The following is a 19236-nucleotide window of genomic DNA, read 5'->3' as shown; positions in this document are numbered from 1 at the left end:
AAAAAACAGTCTTCTGTTGACTACAGTCCGCCAACCAGCCTAACAGTAACTGTTAAATGTTAATTGGAATTTCGAGGTTGACCCGATGTGGTAGGATCAAGAGATGAGGCTCCGGTCTCTAGGTCCATACCTTAAACATTGCCAGTATTCATTTTTCCTAATCATCTTTCTTTCTAAGTGACATGTAATATAAATCAAATGTTTTCACATTCAATATCTCCAAACTAGAATTTCCTCGTTTCTTATTAGTTAATGGAATCACACATACAGGATACAATTAGAACTTAAATGTCGATTATTTTAAAAAAGATATTAATTTCGACACGAAATCGATATCAGAAAATAAACGAGATATCATACATTCAAAACGCACAAAGCTCCACAGCGTAAGTAATAAGATATAAGCATGATCTTAAGATCAAAATAAGCCCTGATTTACATGTTTCTATAGTACAAGATTAACTAAATCCTACACGATGAAAATGTTAAGAAGAACAATAACAATCTGGTAATAATTGAAGAGTAATTACCGATAAATTTATTTTTAATCGACTTCAAAAACGGAGGAGGTTCTCAATTCGACTGTATGTTTTATTTAATGTTTGTTACTTCATAACTTTTGACTGGGTGAATCGATTTTGATGATTCTTTTTTTATTAGAAAGGTGACGCTTCCCGTTTGGTCCCATTTCAATTTAGTCCAGTTCTGATAATGGTAACCATGAGAAAACCATATAAGTCTTAAATTTGCATTAAGTATGTGCGCGACAAATAGATGAACAACTCAATAACTCAATATCACGCCAACCGATTTCGAATGATTATTGTTTTTAGTGTATATTCATTTGTTTTGGAATAACTCTTTTTTTCTATTTAAAGTCGGTTTTTGTTAAAGTATATATACAATTATTAGGTTGTATGTACCCTATTCTTCAGATTTCAGTTAGAATTTCACATACGCTCTGTTGCCTTACAATACTACTCTCATGTTGTAGCTATGTAATCTGTATGACCTCAGGCCATTTCGAACAAGCGAATTCGAGGTCTTAAGAAGGCTCATAATACCCTGACCGGAATAGAATATAAAGGTCGAAATATAAACCAGGTGAAAGGGTTGTCACTCGTTTGTATTAAATATATGATTTTATTGAATATCTTTTCCATATAAGCAAGCAAAATAAATTCCTCAGCATAAAACGCATATAAAAAAATTATAGGCGTTTTATAGTGAGAAACTTCAAAGGCGTAAAAACTTGTAAATTATTTTTATTAGAACAGTGTTAATTTGGAATAACACATGTACATTAAAACTGCCTTAGTGATTTTTGTTATTCAGCAATGGATTTTAATGAAACAAGCATGCTATATGGACAAATGCTAATCACATTAGGTAGCTGCTTTCTTTAGATTTATTTTAACAAAACACTAATACACGCTATATTCATGTTGTTTTAATGTTAGAGCTTAAAGTCGCTTAATTAACAATATCGTCTAAGTTAAATTTGTGAAATTTTTAGCGGTAATGAAAAAAATCTGAAAATTCAAAAACTTTAAGCAGGCAGGACCTCTTGTGAGTCTGCATGGATAGGTACCACCACCCCGCCTATTTCTGCCGTGAAGCAGTAATGCATTTCGGTATGAAGGGAAGGGCAGCCGTTGTACTGCAAAAAAATATATCTTAGAACTCATATCCACCTTAGGTGGCGGCATTTACGTTGTAGATGTCTATGGGATCCGGTAACCACTTAACACCAGGTCGACCGTGAGCTCGTCCACCCACCTAAGCAATAAAAAAAAATGGATGAACGATACACAATATTATTAGCTGTTTATGAACTCATCATAATATATCTCAGGAAATCCTAAAAATTATAAAGATTTTTGTTGGAAAATGCATTTAGCTTCGCTTCGTTTTATCTTCATTTAGAAAACATGACAGCCCTCATAGGGGAACATGCCTATCTAATTTTGCGAATAGCGATAGTTCCGAACAGCCATACCATTATAGGCGACCCCGATAAATACTTTAAATAGTTATTGTTCAACTTTTCTTTAGTCGTTTTTGTTTTGTTTCTTGTTAAATCTGCCATTTTTGATTGCTTTTTAAAAACTCCGTCAAAAACTACTTGAAACGTCGCATCTATGTTTTGATTTTATAAATCGTACAAAACAAATTGTACAATATTTTAGTAATAGGGGTTACAGTATGAAATTGCCGTTTTATTGTAATAGGTACTTCGAATTGACATAGAACCTTCATGGTTTGAGATTTTTGAGAGAAACTTTTTTCAAATGGTACCATTTGTCACCACCATTCGTATTCGCCAGACCTTGCTCCAACGGACTACCATTTTTTTCGTGATTTGGACAATTTTCTACGTGATAAAAAGTTTTCATCCCCGGAGGCAGTACAAAATACTTTCACACAGTTTGTAGAATCTAGATCACCAGAGTTCTATCGCAAAGGCACAAATGACCTTGCTATTAGATGGCAGCAATGTATAGATAATAATGGTAGATATTTTGATTAAATAAATATGTTAAATGAAAAAAAAAACGAATTTCAATTTTTACCTATAAATCGGCAATTTCATACTCTAGCCCCTAATATATCAATGTCTCACATCGCATCGCTTAATCGATTTGATTTAGTCTAATTTATGGAAAATTTGTGACCCCTGAACAACTATTAAATAGCTTAAAACCTTGATTCAGTTATTGTAAATGAAATTGCTGAAGATGGGCAGACGAGTTCATAGTGCTTCTGATGTAAAGTGGTTATTTCTACCCATAGACATCACGACGAAAATTTGGCAGCTCACCTTAGCTCCAGGATTCGAAGGACTATATCAATTGTATTACGGAAAATATACCCTTAAACTAACTTTAAATTTAATATATAAAAACGAATTATGTAAATGTTTAATAAAAGAGTAGATATAACATAACAAATAGTTCATTTAAACGTGGTTTATAAATACATAATTAGCAATATTGCAGTTATTACCTACTTTATTTGTGATAATAATTATTATTGGTTAAGTGAATATCGTAATTTAAAATAATTATAACTCAAATATTTAGAATTATCAGCAATAATACAATAGAATTGAAAATATTTATTTTACGAGATATTTTTGAGAGATCTTCAGTCCTTTGATACCCACTGCTGGGCATAGGTCTTCCTTTTTTATGCCATAATGTTCGGATGACTGCTATTCTCATTCAGGACCGCTCGGCCGTCTTGACTATGTCATAGGTCTTCCGACACTTCTACGACTTAATCCCACTTACCATTCCCTCGCTGTCTAGCTCCACCTGTTATCATTTCGACTTGCTAAGCGTCCAGCATATGAGATTAGGCTTAAAAATATTAATAGGAAAGTTTTGTAAAAATCGTATTCGTCAATATTTTCTGTCCCAACTTTTTACGACCTAGATGAAAATCAATTTGGTTTACGTGAAGCGAATAAAAATTTAAATCAATTCTTCTATAAAATAAATTCCCTGGGTACCCAAACTGACGCAACATTTGCAGAGCTCTAACAAGAATTAATAAAATTTTATTAAAAAGTAATATTGCAGCATCCCTCGGGACGAAACCGTTTTTCACGCTAGCTCTCGTAAATATTGAAATTGCTAAGTTTACATTCGCAGTGAAGACGCCACTGTCCTTTTGCTCGGAAGAAATTAAGGACCTCAAATGATATTAATTCATTTTTCGGCTTACCGGTTTCAGAGAAATTAAAGTAGATTGCTTTTTAATATCCCCCTTCACGTAAAATTACAGATATAGCGAAACGTCGGAGCGAAGTGGCAGCTGTTTCAATAGGAAACATAAATTGTTGAAAACATTGCCTCGGGGTAAAGTTTACTTGTATTTTTCTTTCAATTTAAGGGGCTCTTTGTATAGAAAACACGATGAAAATTGTCGGAAAAGTCTCCAAAGGCACATTGAGAGCGTGTTTTGTTGATACCGTGTTACCTGGCATCTTACCGCCGAATAAACTCTCACTTAGAGTGGTGTGTCAATAAGACTCGGAAAGCTTTTACTTAGCCGTCGCCGGGTGCCAAAACATACGGAAATTATCTCCTGGCTTCTTTACAGAAGAAAGATAACACGTAATTTAGAGTATTTGGCGTGTTTGATCTTGAATTTAAGCGGTGTTTCATGTAGCTTGTTAGTATAGCGTGTAGGTAATAATAATTGTACACATTAAGTATGCTTTTTTTAGAATTTTTCTAAACGTTATTAGTCGAAAATGTATTGAACGTTAACTCGTATTGGGAAAATCGGATAAATTCGACCACAACCCCTAAGCTCAGAATTTCCACTCAATTAAATATCGCAATGGGACAGAATCGCTTGTACGGATGGATTTAATCGCAAGACATTTCGGTTTGCCTTTCATGTGTAATTTCCCACGGGTTAGGCCCAACCCGACCGATGATTATTTCCTTCTCAACAGATATAATGTTTTGTTTCATTCATTCAAAATTTGACTAAATCCTTTGTCGAAGTACATATTCGAATATTGAATTTTAAAATTAATTGTTTGTTTTTCGAGCTATTTGAAACTATTGCAGTTAAATCGTAAATTTACAAGATCAGCATTGACTTGATCTATGAAATGATCAGTACATTGTTACAGCTTTATTTATTCACAATTTATTTAACTGTGCCAACAAACAAAATATTTATTTACGTATTTAATCTCTTATACTCAGACACAAAGCAGTACAAATCAATTATGTTGAACTATTTAAGCATCTGTATCAAATTGGGAATTTCTGTAGAAAATGTATAGTAGGAACATGAGAGCTATCAACTTCTATCGATCCTCGAGCAGTAGTGGTATTAAAGCTGGATACCACCGAATCTGTATCTGTATTCTGGCTTGACTACACTGTTGCAGTCAAGCTAGACTTGTATAGAGTAAGCTATGTTATTTGCCTCTAGAACAGCAAGTATGATATAAAAAGTTGATAACTTTACCGACAACGCTTAGTTTTATAATGCTAGCTTTCTAAATGTAATGCAGTTAGATCACACATCAAATATCAATTAAAGATATAAATGGAGCTGTCTCCAGAACGGGGGTGCTTATTCGAAACGTGTTTGTTGAGAAACATCAATATTTGTTTACAAAGATCTTACTTTATAATTTCCATTTCAACTAAACTCAAATACACCGAATACAAGGAAAATGAAATACGATCCTACGAATCCCTATAGCCAAACCAACCAACCAAAGTTATAAAGTGTAGTGAAGTGAGTTGTTTTTGTGGGATGTATGAAAAGATTATGGCCCGGCGGCCTTTTCAACTGCGCTCGAACTCGTGGGTGAACTCAATTGCTCAGTATAGGTGGTGGTTGCTAACAATTGAAGGTCATGAGAGCTCAAAGGCAGGTGCTTCACGAGTGCATCTGGCATTGGATAGGAATCGTGATTGGCTGTGATTTTCCAATGCTCAACTCTTGGACCAGTTAGACGCGTGATTACTGCAATTGCAGCTGCTAGCGTGACCACAGGAAGCGACTAAAACTTGGTTATTTAACATGGATAATTGTTATAATATAAGCGGTTATCGTCGATCGTGGACTTAGCAATGCCAGGGGCACTATCAAACTATTAGCTATGATTCTCGCGAAGCTTAGATTCTCCTCTGCACAAGCCTCATTTAAGGAAGAATGTGTTACAGCGCTCAGAAAATAAAGTGTAGGGAATTTAAATCCAAAAAAGGAGAGAAGATAAGAAGGAGGAGATAAGATAAAAACCTACGATGAATATTTCACCCAGTCATTACCAGAATCTGCTCAATGCAGACTACACAAGACAGATCACTATGGCGAACCTTGTACGAGGACTCTGTCCACTGGTAGAAGCCTGATGGACGGATGATGATGATGAGTGATTACTAGCGGTATGATATATGAGCCTTCATGATAATTACTACAAACTAATCAATTTCCACTGTGAAGCATTGATTTTTTTGGCTTCAGTTCTGGAACAGTTGGTATACAATACGACCGTGACTTCGACCTCGTGACTCAAAGATTCCAAATAACTTATTCTTACAAACAGAACCCGTAGGACTGTTCAAACTACAAAATACTTGAACAGTTCGCACATGTTCAGAGCGGACCCCGGGCCTAAGGAATGGAATTGAGGACCCTCCCCACTAAATGACGAGGTCAGACCCCGGGGAGGGTAAGGGGAAAAAACTAAAAATACTGCGCCGATTGTTTTTTTAAGATAAAATGTAAATTTCCTTTTTTCGTAACAAAACATATCCCATAAAAAACGGTTTATTTTTTTCTATTCCATTTAAAAAATATTGTTGGAAAATTCATCACGATGCTTTTCAGATACTTCAGGCCGGAGATTCCATTTTCATTACTTAAAGCTTAAGTTTAATGAACTGCATTCGTATGCTGGGACTTAAGAAACTTCTTTCGAGAAAATCTAGCACTTAACCGAACGAGTTTAAGGATGAGTTTTCTGTAAAATTAATTCTGCTTTCAAGGGGTTAGATAGTATAAGGATGGAATCTTTAGACTGTTTATTTTTGTTAAATAAAATAGAAAGGAAGGAAATACCAGGTATGTTTTAGAAGAATTCAATATATATGTAAGCTTGAGGGTAGATATTATCTTGTTGAACACCAAGTAAAACGATGTCACTTTTTGATTCCTGATTTAATCAACAATATGTTATCTTAACAATTCACTTTAACACTTGTCCAACTTTAACCAGTACGTACAACAGTCACTGAATCACACAACGTAACAAGGGTATAGTAAGTGCACCAGGCAAGCGCAGTCCAACGAATGTTCATTTCAAGGCACGTTCCGCCTTTTTATACTAGCCGGCGCAGCTGGCTTATGAGTCACTTCTGTTGCAGCTGTTGTTTACGAGTGGAACGACACGGCCGGCGCACCTGGCTTGTGTGAGTCACTCCTATTGCACGTGCTATATAACATAAATATCGTTAACGCCGTCACGGCCATACTGACGTGCGCTCGTCCTCGTGCGCGCATTCTTATGGTATGTCTGTGAACAACAAACGTGTTCGTTCATCCTGACATTAACGGATGCAACTTAAAACTGGTCTATGATATTAACAATCTAGTACGGTTCGGTTCGCATAATTCTTCAGAAAATCCTATACTGGCTATAAATAGCCTTCAGACTGCTTACATACCTGGGCCAGTTCATTTAAAACTCTTCAGGTATGTAAGTATGTCCCTTTTAACTTAGACCGGAATTGTTATCCCTTCAGTTTTTCGAACTGGACCGGATAATGCTAGACCGAATCGCAATCCCTGTAGCTAATTGTTGTGGCTAATCTGGATGAAAATCCCTATAGCCAAGCCATTGGACCGGACAGACCCTTCAATGACTTCACACTTTTTTTTTTTTGTTTTTTTTTGCTAGTCCGGATTAACATCTCTCTAGCCACATACAATTCTCTTTCTTTTTTTTTTTTTTTTTAATCTGCGTGTACGGTAGCGTTTGTTAAAACATTTCTTAAACCAGAACATTTATACGGGATTTCTTCAGAAATAGTACGAGACCGACCATCGTTTTCTACATTTCCAACACCTGCACCTGAGGTGCCTGAGCTTACAGACATTGTATCACTACCCACAGACTATGTTTGCTGTATCGCTATTTGCGGACAAAAATGTCGCTTCTATTGTCAGTGATAGAGTCGTCATCATTAAGATCAGTTTCATGAACAAGATTAATTAACCCATCTGTGTACGCCGTCACGTCATCGTCACTATAATTTTCAGAAATTTCTAGTAGGCCTGACGGGCCTCGAGGTATTTCACGTAAGTTTTCATGGGGAAATTTGTACACTCTATTAGAACTATTTACATGTCTCAATTTATACCTATCGTTTTCCAAAACTGCAGTAATTTTGAAGGGACCTTTACATTTTCGGTCAACTTACGAAAACAAAATCCCCAGTGGAAAAGAGGTTGACTTTAGCTTTGCCTCGACTAAACCAAGCTTCTGTTTGTGCCCTTTTTTTTTATGTTTTCGCCGGTCTTCGACCGTGCTAAATCAAGATCTAATCTAGAGGGATTATCACTCTGTTGAAACTTTAAGATATTTCAAGTGAACTACCCTGAACGGCAAACGTCTATTCTATTGGAGTAAACCCTGTTACTCGACAACGTGCACTATTAAGGGCGAGTTGAATATCCCCTAAGTGCTCTTACCATCATGATTGGGTCTAAGTTACTTTCAGATCAAAGAGTGACTTGTTCATGAAACCGCTTACCATTGAATAAATTACTATGACTTTGTTTTATAAGACTACATTCTGACCCTGAATGGAACATAAAGGGGAAGCCAAAACCACTTATCTGTAACACACTGAAGCTCTGGAACACACGTTGACGTCTCTGGTTGCACCTGCCACAGCACCTGGAGCAGTGTCCGTTTTTCTTCTTGTAGCGCATGGAACACCCAGAAGCTACATGACTCGCATCACCGCACACGTAACAGCTGACTTGCAGGCGAGAGCCGGGCGCCCACGGATGAGGAGGTTGTTCAGGTTTTGCTGGAATATCGAAAAAAGTTTGAGAGCAGTATCTGTCGCAACACCCTTCGGCACGATGCCCAGGTTTTCCGCAGAAATGGCAGCTTCCACGAAAAAAAACTTCGAGAGCGTTTTGGTTCTTTATCAGGATCTTCGTTTTTTCTTTTGAGGGTAAAGCCACGTAATGTGTGAAATAGACGATTTTTTGTGGTAATAACGACAGAGTTCAATTCCCGACGGATTCTTTCATCACACTGCGACAGTATTGATATAACAAATCCGGTGGCTATTTGTTCTGGCACATTAGCGTCGGGAATCTTCTTTATAAGTTGCCATAGCCGGATACCGGCTTCAGCTGGTCCCTTTTTGCTTTCCATTTCAAATTTAATAACCAGGTCGAAGTGGTCTTGCATCATTAGATAATTTTGTCAGCATCTCTTTAATAGTAGGCCAGGATATCTTACCAGGCTGTATTTTTGCGAGGCAAGTAGCAGCTCGAGCCTTAAGCGAATGTGTGAGAGTCAAAATTAAATCGACACCATCCAATACTTCAACTACTTTAAACGGCCCTTTAAACTTCGTATCTAATTTCGTTTGATTATGCTCTTCGTATTAATGTGTGGACGAGCTCACAGCCCACCTTGTGTTAAGTGGTTACCATAGACATCCACAGCGTAAACGCACCACACACCTTGAGATAGAAGTTCTAAGGTCTCAGTATAGTTACAACCGCTGCCCCACCCTTCAAACCGAAATACACCACTGCTTCACGGCAGAAATAGGCAGGGTGATGGTACCCGTGCGGTCGATGGCACTATACGGAGCACCCGTCTGGTGCCACGTCCTTTCCCACGAGAACGTCGCCGCGCTGCGACGCCGGCAGCGCGCGATCGCAGTCAGAGTTATTCAATGATACCTCACAGTCTCCTACGAGGCGGCGCGCCCTAGCGCAAGTGCAACCGGAGCGCGGGGGCTCCAATATCGGCAGTCCGTGCTGGAGGCGTGGTCTCGTCGTTTGGCGGACCCGTCGGCCGGCCTCCGTACCGTCGAGGCGATCTGCCCAGTTCTCGCGGACTGGGTGGGCCGCGACCGCGGAAGTCTCACCTCCGGCTACCTGTGCAGACTCACAAGACATTTTACCACCATGCAAACTTCTTACCGCAACAAATCTTACCAGCCACCACGCAAACTACAATTTTACGGGTTCCACCTCTCTTACACGATGTTACTCCCACACTGAGGAAGCCAACCGCGAACACATGTCAAGCACGCACAAGCACGCACTTCACCGGAAAAACCTGCATCCGCCAGCGGAACCCGAACACCGCCGCATCGCCAGACACGAACGCACCGGACGTCTTATCTTACAGGTCACGACGACTTCAGATGTGTCAATTTTTCTTCCCCACGGAAACTTGCTTGCTTTCTTGTTTGCTTGCTTGCTGGAGCCCGAAGTCATCGAACGTGTAGTGTTATTGGTATTGAATCGAGTAGATTCTAAAATTTCAGCGACAATTCACAGTCTCATGTCCTGGTTTACTGTACTAGTGCCATGTAACTCTAGCAGTAGTCATTGGCTTAAAAACGATTCGTGTCGGAACTACCCACTCGTCATGACAGATCCATTATTGCGATCGAAGTTTCACTTGAGATTTGCACTTGCTTTAATTTCTTGCAATAGCTTGTTACGTGTTGTATTTCCGTTAGTAAATGCCATGTGATGAAGTCGACAGTCAAACTGGGCAACATGAGCCAGAACGTAAGATGTGACGATTTCTTCGTGGCTCAGATCTTCCATCGAGGTAACAGAGACGTTATTACACGACTTACGTATGCTGCATTCACGCTCTTGTGGCGTACCACTACTAGTATTCTGATCTGCATCATGTTTTTTTTGCTGTACTTCGAACATGTTCAAACACGTCACGCCAGTGAGAGTAGAGTCCTGATCTCACTTCTGATGTTGGTTTGAGGGTAGATATTATCTTGTTGAACACCAAGTAAAACGATGTCACTTTTTGATTCCTGATTTAATCAACAATATGTTATCTTAACAATTCACTTTAACACTTGTCCAACTTTAACCAGTACGTACAACAGTCACTGAATCACACAACGTAACAAGGGTATAGTAAGTGCACCAGGCAAGCGCAGTCCAACGAATGTTCATTTCAAGGCACGTTCCGCCTTTTTATACTAGCCGGCGCAGCTGGCTTATGAGTCACTTCTGTTGCAGCTGTTGTTTACGAGTGGAACGACACGGCCGGCGCACCTGGCTTGTTTTTTTATTTTTTTTATTTTTTTATGATTGAAAGTTTACTGGTGGCCCGAAGGCCTTTCCAGTTTCACCAGGACACGTGGGCGAGCAAAGGCTCAGCCAGGAGAGGTGGGATTTGCTAACAGCTACCCGAGCGCCTCCGAAGGAGACCTAACAGCTCAAGAGTAGCTGCTTCGCGAATGAATCTACTACCGGATCGGAATCGCGACCCGCTGAGAAGATCCGGCGAGAAACTCAGCGGGCTGATGCATGGGTTAGGTTGCACGTCGACCTCTTTGTCGAGTTCGACGAGTACGGTTACCGGGGTCCCTAAGCCTGCCCCTAGTATTAGAGCTGAAGGCATCTAATGCAAAGGTTATTGGATCTGATGGATCCGTAAGGACGTGTCTAGGGCGTCGACGGTGACTGGCTCCTGCATGATCAGGATTCGGGGAGTAGTCAGCGGCGGCAACGATAAGGCGATTATCATGACGCATAGCCTTATCGAAGTATCGTTCCGACGCTGACTTCATGTATTTCCGAATTGATTCGAGGCCCAGGCCGTCGTGTAGGTCAACGTTCCTCACGAACCACGGAGCCCCGACAGCTAACCTGCAAAAGCGGGATTGTAGGGATTGGAGGGTGTCTATGTGTGTGCGGGCCGCGTGAGCGAACACCACACTCGCGTAAGTCATGACGGGCCTTATGCAAGTTTTGTAAAGTGTCACCTTGTTCCTAAGGGACATTTTACTCCGCTTACAGATCATGGGACCTGGCTTGTGTGAGTCACTCCTATTGCACGTGCTATATAACATAAATATCGTTAACGCCGTCATATACTTATATATTTAAATGTTTACCAATACTGGAATTGTTATGCGAGTGAGATCTAAGTAGAGAGATAATGAGTATTATTTTTATTTTTAGTACGGTAATTGTATGATATGAAATAACTTGATCATAATAATAAATGTTTTTGTTTATTCTTATGATCTACAAAATATTTGACAAAGGAAACATTTCGGCGTACATTGCATTCTTCATTCATCATTTTTCATTTCTTGGAAACTAAAGAGTTTGTTTTCTATTGGTCATATCTGCACCACACGAGATAAAGACCTACCTGCTATTAGGTGGTGATTAGAGACTATATTAAACCATCGTGAGCACCATAATTTTCTCTACGTTCTCTCCATAGCCTATTAATTCGTTGTCCCACACATAGTTCTAGTTATGTTCGTAACTCTTTCGTCGTGCAATCTGTTCTGCTATGGAATGCACTTCCTCTCGAGATCAGGACTATTACTAACCGTTGCACGTTCAAGTTAAGGGTTCGGCGAATGTTGTTGGAAAAGTTAGCGGAATCATCATTAACTTATTAAGATGAAGTTATTTGTTAAGGAAATTTATTAATATATTCCTTTTAATACTATATAAACTATTATATGTATGTATGTATGTATGTATATACTTTTTGTAACTTAATATAAATTTCATTGCACCTACCACTATCCACTCTGCACTACCTTTGGTTGACTGGTAGAGAATACCTTAGGCATAAAGTCCGCCAATGTAAATTTTACATGAAGTGTAATAAATAAATAAATAAATAAATAAATAATTCACCATGACACTTTAAGTTCAAGTCTCAACTTTATTGCGCAAAGGCTTTTCCAGCCTTCATCTAGAGCGCATCATTACTTTAGGTCAGAAATTGGTAGGATCCACTCGTGCCGGTTTACAATATAGTTTACCGCTAATAAATGCTGACTGGCATTATACTCGTATATTCATCCTCCGCATTCTCATACTCCGAGAGCACATACATAATTATATGATAATATACATGTAATCTCTATACGAATTATCTTAAAAGAGGTAAATTTGTTATAAAGATGACATAAATGAAAATTTGAATATTGAAAGATTAGAAAGAACATAAGAAATATAAAAACATTTTTGAATTGTAAAATATAAAAAACATAAGAAAGTGGTGAAGCAATAGCTTTAAATGTTGTTTCTCTTTATATTGCAACTCAATTTGTGCTATAGGTTTACCCTAGTAAACTTTATTTTTATGTGAATAAAATAATACATTATATACAATAAGCCCTTGGTTTACCCTACAAAAGATCTTTGGTGATTTTTAGTCACCTTTAGCACATAATCAAAATCTACCTAGAATAGTCCCCTAGGTCACCAGCGAATAGATAGAGAAAAAAATCAAAATAGCCCTACAATCACACATAAAAACGTCAGACGTCATAAAAAAACCTGACCGATTTATTTGGGCCTGTCAAGAAGAAGTTCGGGCATATTAAATACAAATCAATACGTTTTTGTTGGACGAATTCGATCTACACACGGTATTTGTATATCTAACATGTATAATGCTGTAGAGATTTTTTGCCAGAACAAAGCGGTTTGCGGCTCGGCCATAGACTCAAAATTAAATAATCCGTAATATCGGATAACAGTGCAGTAAACATTTTTCAGTAATTTAAAAATATCATGTGCTGTATTTTTAGGCTTACGCAAAATGCTGTATTGGTCGGTATCTTTACTAATTGAAAAATCGATTTGTATGGATATGTGTGTTGCCAAAATGTTTGCATATATGCAATAACAATAATAGAACAACAATTTTCCTGGTGATAGGACCTCGTGTGATTATTGGTGATAGGGCCTCTTGTGAGACCGCGCGGGTAGGTACCACCACCCTACTTATTTCTGCCGTGAAGCAACAATGCGTTTCGGTTTGAAGGGTGGGGCAGCCGTTGAAACCTTAGAACTTATATCTCAAGGTGGGTGACACATTTACGCCGCAGATGTCTATGGGCTCCAGTAACCACTCAATACTAGGAGAGCTGTGAGCTTGTCTACCCATCTAAGCAATAAAAAATATTTCGTAAAAGCAATTGTATGTCAAGAATTTCGATTCAGTGATTTATATCGATAAAATCTACTTTAAAAGTTGATTGAAAACGATTTATCTTAATCATAATTGCTCTAAAAATACAAGTCAAGGTTATCAACCCAATTAATTAGAAGCCTTACATGTTAATGTTTCGTTGAAGTATAACTCATGTCAGACAAACGTCAACATCCTGAGTGATAAGAACTTGTATATTTGTAGGCGCCCTTGCGTGTCTCTTTCCGTTTCAAACGCGTGACAAAGTCATTTCACCCGCTCCTCGCAACATTCTCTAGACAAATAACTTTTCCATTATAACGTAAGAAGAGCTCTTCACAACTCAAGTATCAAAGGAAGTTTGCATTCATGTCACTTTGACATGACTACACTATATTAGCATGGAGCAAGGGCGTCCAGTGCTTCTTGATCTACTCCTCCTCCTTCTTGCCTTAAAATATGGGCGTTACAGTTACGCGCGCTTGCCATAAAAGAGGCCAATTGTCTCTGGACGTCGGTAACTAGTTGTTCGTTAGTCAGGAATAAGCATCCGGCTTCCTTATCAAGTAACATCCGGCCTTGGAGCCGTTTTGTTTCTTTGAGAATGTACCGGAAAACCGGGTGAGACCGGATCTACAATTGTTAACTTGCGCGATAAATACCAAGGAAAACTTTTCATTAGTGGACGCTCAAATAAAAAGCCCTTTAATTATAATTAATTAACGAAAAAATTACGGGGTGAATAAGCATTGTAAGTCTTGGATTTTGAAAACAGCATTTACTAAATTCATTGTCCATAAATCAAGCACTTCTTAATGTCCTTGAAATTAGCAAACACGAAATGAAAAAAGGATTTTGAAAAAAAAAAAAAGCTGCGACCTACCTGATGTTGAGTTGTAATCGAATCTCATGAATAGACAGCGGTGCTGCGAGAGGATGTACCGGTGAATTTACCAGGTAATTAATTTAAAGGACTTTAAAACCAGAGAGAATTCGAATTGCGGGACAGGGTTGACGCAGAGCACATTGCATCCATCTTGCTGTCCCCCAGACGCCGGACTGCCGGCCGCCAGCGACACGACCACCGGTTCCCTCGGTCGGCGGGCTGGGAGACCGACAGCAGTTCACTTTTGGGGAGACACGTCACGCCCAGAGCACGAATCTCGCTGCGCCACTGATAATCGGCAGCGAGCGACTCCTCTTCCAGCTACCATGGCGGCGTCCCTGCCAACACACACGCCGTCTCGAAGGAGACGGTGCGATATTCACGGAGGACCCTGATAGTAACGGTGCACTGCGGCCGCCGCAGGATCTGAGCTGAGCCGAGTGGTCCGATTGCGTGGCTTAGTCCATACAAGCGCATCGTACAGAATCATCGATCGCACCATCTCCGCGTAGAGGCGGCGCACAACCTGATTCGGCTCCCCAATATTCGGGAGCAGCCGGCTGTCCTCATCAATTGGCGGATCAGCCCCGTAAAGTGAGCGCGTAAAGCCCACCGGCTGTCCAACACGAGGCCGAGGTACCTCAACGGCACCCCGAAACCTATCCGGTGGCCTCCAACCACGACATGAGCGTCGACAGATGTACTGAGCGCCACGTCGAGGCCCAGCCTCTTTATCCTCCCTACGACTAGGGCCACTCCCGATGTGGCTAGACGGGCAGATTCATTAAACATCCCCATGAGCCACGACTATCGTGTCCACCCGATGGTGAGTGGTTACCGTCACTCGCGGACGTCAGCAATGCCAGGGGCAGAGCCAAGCCGCTGCCTACCATAATGACGATGGTAACGACAAGGCGATTTAATTATTTGTAATTTTAATAACAAACTTCCTTTAAATCTATACATACAATACAGTTTAACGCAAATTATTAGACGCAGTGCACCTCGAATCGTAAAAAGCGAAAATTATTTTGTAAATAAATAGATTTTTTGAAAATAAGTGTTTAAAGTACCCTCAGATACCCAGGCCGTGTTTTTGTGTATATGTAGTAATGGAAACCTTGTGTACGTTCCAAGAACTCATTGACGTGTTCGGAATTTGATGTGGGTGTGTTTAAATTAAGTATGATTATTGGAGTAGACGGGGACTAATGTAATTAAGCTTGGTTGAAAACGAATACGTTTTATATTATTGGAGTACATTGCACAGTTTTATCATATTTAATTTAATTGTAAAATAAACGAATTTTCAATACGTTATGTTTAATCTATATATTAATACGTGAACTTTGTACCCCTTTTTACGAACATTGCGCGGACGCGGAAGTATGAAATTTCCCACGTTGATAGAGAATATAGAAAAGGAGTGCAAAATGATATTTTTTTTAATTTATTAATTTTTTAAATTATGCTTTAATAATACATTAAAACCAAAAAGAAAACATTACACACACTACCTGTATTTGACACATACACGTCATATATTATTATATTATACTCTTTGTTTATTGTGAAACTTTTGTTACTGCTTAAAGTGAGAGTGAGCTCAAATTGAGAATAGGTTAATATTATTTGTCTGTAGCGTACCTAGTCTTGGCGAAATCTGTGATTATAGTAGTATAATAGTCTCTGACAATAGAACCTTAATAATGTTCAAATCTATACTTTCAATTCTATAAATTCAATAGTCGAATTTCGACTACTGCGGGACCACTAGTTAAAAGAAAAAGCTGATAAAGATACTATTGCAAAACAATTAATACGTTTTTATATTATATAGTAATTTTTTTTCTTTTAGTGTATAGGTTTTAATATTATTCTAGATTTATAATATTCGGAAAGATTTTTATTTCTATCTTAACGTTCCGCCAGCGTAATGCCAATACCTGAAGCAAAATTCCACACTGAATCGAACTGAATTCAGCTGAGTTTTTAACAGTCAGTTCGACTCGCTTCGTTCGATTTATTGATAAGTCAGCACTCTTCGGCTAGTTTGTACTGTAAAAGCATTTCGGTGCTTGTTTAATGGTTTAACTTTGAAGGCTAACATGAAAGCTACATGCCGGTAATAGTGATGTTGCCTCTCTTTAAATTCTAACTATTAACGACAATTTTTTAATGTTGTTTCCAAAATATGGGTTGGGAAGAAATTTTAACTAATAACGACAATTTTATTAAAAAGCTATTTAAAATATTTTAAAAAGATTTTACCAAAATATGGGTAGGAAAGTAATCGTGCGAGTGAGATAGCGAGATATTCCTGTTTCTAAGTCTACTAGACACCTTTTGGATGTTGATTTCAATTAAAGGTTTTAATGATGTTTATCACTATGTCTAATGTACAGAATGATATAGCAAAGTTAATTAGATCAAATAGTTCAAAGAGGAACGCAAGGAAAGGCGGAAATATACGGTTTATACCTATCCGAGCGTCTTACAATACGCATTACCACTAGTAAAACATAGTGCCCTGGTGTAATACCTAAACAAACACTACTGCACATTCTCCGGTGAATCCCTAAGTCGTCTTTTATGGCACCAACGGGAAGAAACAGTAGTGCCATTCTAGGGCAACGTCACTCATAGTCAAAGTGCGGTTTACTACTACAGCGTGTTTTTCAATATTTTTTTTTTTTTCTCCTACCTATGCTGATAGCCTTGAGAGGCTATTTCAGCTTCACCCTAACGTTAGTAGGTGAGCTCGCGGGGCTCAACCGGAGAGTTGCTAACACTGACCCTAGCAAGAGCAGTGCTTCGCAGAATCTACCACCGGATCGGAAACGCGACCCACTGAGAAGATCCGGCGAGAAACTCAGTGGGCTGTGTCTATGGGTTAGTTCGCTCGTCGAGCCCTTCGTCGCAAGCGACGGGTTCGACGAGGACGGTGACCGGTGCTTGTGGTGCCTAAAAGCACCGTTAATGGATCAGGAGGATCCGTAATGACGTGCTTTGGGCGACGTCGACGGTTTACCATTCGGTCTACTGGGTCGGGTATGTAATTTCCAGCGGCTACGATGAGAGGGTTCTCATGTCGTGCCGCCTTCTCAAAATGGCGCAGCGATGCCGACTGTAGATACTTACTAAAAGAGTCGAGCTCCAGGTCGTCGTGGAGATCCACATTCCTAAGGAACCAAGGCGCTCGAACGGCTATCCTGCAGAATCGTGATTGAATAACCTGAAGGGATTTCAAGTGGGTGCGGGCTGCGTGAGCGAACACTACGCTTGCATACGTCATGACGGGGCGTATACAAGTTTTGTAGAGAGTTATCTTATTACGGAGGGACAGTTTGCTTCGACTACAAAGCATTGGATAGAGTCGTCCTAGAATAAACGCGGCGCGGTCGCGTACCGTTTTTATATGGGGACGGAATGTCATCCCTCTGTCGAGGGTGACGCCTAGATATTTGACCTTCGAGACCCACGGAATGGGCTGGCCAAAGAGAGTGATGGGACTAACGGCGGAGGTGTTTGCGCGCCTACTACGGAGTGGGATGCTCGAAGTGATGTTCGGAGGGCGACCCCTTTTGAAGAGCACCGCTGCGCTTTTCGTGGGGTTAATGTCTATTCGCCACTTCCGGAACCACTGTCCCATGGTGGCTACTGCGATCTGGAGTCGCCGATGAAGCAGCGACATCTTCCAACACGAGTAGTAGATAGCCGTGTCATCGGCGAAGAGCGCTAGATGGGTCTCCGGAGACCGGGGTATATCATTGATATACAAACTAAATAATAACGGGGAGAGCGCGGAGCCTTGCGGGACTCCGGCGGTCAGTTGACGGGGACGAGAACAAGTTCCCTCTACTCGATATCGAAACGAACGGTTCGACAAGAAGTCTCGTATGATGAGCACGAGTCTGTCTGGCACTCCCATGTTGTACAGTTTATAAATTAAACCGTTGTGCCAGACTTTGTCGAACGCCTTCGCGATGTCGAAGAAGAGGGCGCCGGTCGGGATTTGTTTACGCCTATTTAGTCCTATCAGAATGTGCTCCGTGAGGCGGTGCACTTGTTGTACGCACGAGTGTTTAGAGCGGAATCCGAACTGTTCGTCTATGAGAATTTTGTTCGCGGTAACAAAATCCCAGAGGCGTTTCCTAAGGAGCCGTTCGTAAATTTTTCCTATCGTCGAGAGGAGACTAATCGGACGGTAACTGGAAGTTTCGTTTGTCGGTTTGCCCGGCTTATGTATACCGATAACGTCCGCTTCTTTCCACACCGCGGGAAAGATGCAGTGCGTCATAGCGGTATTTAAAATTGTAGCCAACATTGCTATCAGTTGGACTGGCAAGAGTTTTAGCGCGCGGTTGTGGATGCCGTCGGAGCCGGGTGCCTTCCTAGGTTGTAGGTTGTGGATCGCGTCTCTAACTTCGTCAGTGGTAATGGGGGGTAACGCGACCGAGGGCGGCAGGGAAGCTCTGCGATCGACCTCCCTGTCGACTAACTCGGTGTGTTCGGGGTCCGCGTGTTGAGTGCTGGTGGTGCACTGCTCTTGCAGTGCATCGGCCAGCCTTGTCATCGTCATCGAATGCCGGTGGTTGGCCTGAAGGGCGTACGAGGGGAGGCATAG

General features: G+C 40.2%; 1 long non-coding RNA gene across 1 annotated transcript; it reads right to left on the bottom strand.

Annotated features, from left to right (window-relative positions):
- Positions 1 to 6684: 6684 nt before the first annotated feature.
- LOC149502828 (uncharacterized) lies at positions 6685 to 11654 on the bottom strand. The gene is made up of 2 exons (XR_016323220.1): positions 11585 to 11654; positions 6685 to 10827 (listed from the first exon to the last, which is right to left on the bottom strand). It is a non-coding gene; the product is annotated as an uncharacterized LOC149502828 (long non-coding RNA).
- Between the last annotated feature and the right edge of the window lie 7582 nt (positions 11655 to 19236).

This window comes from Bombyx mandarina, chromosome 06 (genome assembly GCF_030267445.1).
Source record: "Bombyx mandarina strain Sakado chromosome 06, ASM3026744v2".
NCBI classification, from domain to species: domain Eukaryota; kingdom Metazoa; phylum Arthropoda; class Insecta; order Lepidoptera; family Bombycidae; genus Bombyx; species Bombyx mandarina.
This window is presented reverse-complemented; position numbering and strand designations above follow the sequence as displayed.